General features: G+C 55.9%; 1 pseudogene; it reads left to right on the forward strand.

The window, feature by feature from the left end:
* The first annotated feature begins 200 nt into the window (after positions 1–200).
* Positions 201–544, forward strand: LOC116813927 (E3 ubiquitin-protein ligase PPP1R11-like; annotated as a pseudogene).
* Positions 545–791: the final 247 nt, after the last annotated feature.

The following is a 791-nucleotide window of genomic DNA, read 5'->3' on the forward strand; positions in this document are numbered from 1 at the left end:
AGAAGCAGAGCCGGAAGTGGGGTTGGTCAGGTTATCCCCAGGGGTGGAGAAGCGGAGGCCCAGGAGGAGGGGGTAATAAGAAGGTGGAGGATCCTGGCTACCACTGAATCCGATACTGCTTCTCCTAGACCTCAGAGACAGAAAAAGAGAAGGGTGTGTCATCCCCCTTCCTCCTTTGCTCCCTCTCCTGAGCCTTAGCTATGGCCGAGGCAGGGGCTGGGCTGAGCGAGACCGTCACTGAGACAACGGTTACCGTGACAACCGAGCCCGAGAACCGGAGCCTTACCATCAAACTTCCGAAACGGAAGCCAGAGAAAAAGGTGGAATGGACAAGTGACACTGTGGACAATGAACGCATGCGCCGCCGCTCATCAAAATGCTGCTGTATTTATGAAAAACCCCCGGCCTTTGGCGAGAGCTCCACGGAAAGTGATGAGGAGGAAGAAGAGGGCTGTGGTCTTACACACTGTGTACGTGGCCACCGAAAAGGATGGCGTCGTGCAACCCTGGGACCGACCCCCACCACCCCTCCCCGGCCTCCTGACCCTTCCCAGCCCCACGCAGGGCCAATGCAGCACTTAATTCCTCTTTCCCCCACCATGCCTGAAAGTATCCATGTGGCTACTTCTCCAGTGCCCTCCTTCTCCCTCTTCTGCCTGATAGAGGGAAGAGGAAGAGGAGGGTGGACAGAGATCCTGGAATTCTGACTTGCTGCTATTTCAGAACCCAGACTCCTGAGTTCCCCCAGTTCTCATTTTTCCTCCCAATACCCACCCCTTTTCTCTCCCAAT

The sequence above is a fragment of the Hylobates moloch genome, unplaced genomic scaffold (genome assembly GCF_009828535.3).
Source record: "Hylobates moloch isolate HMO894 unplaced genomic scaffold, HMol_V3 SCAFFOLD_9, whole genome shotgun sequence".
Classification (NCBI taxonomy): domain Eukaryota; kingdom Metazoa; phylum Chordata; class Mammalia; order Primates; family Hylobatidae; genus Hylobates; species Hylobates moloch.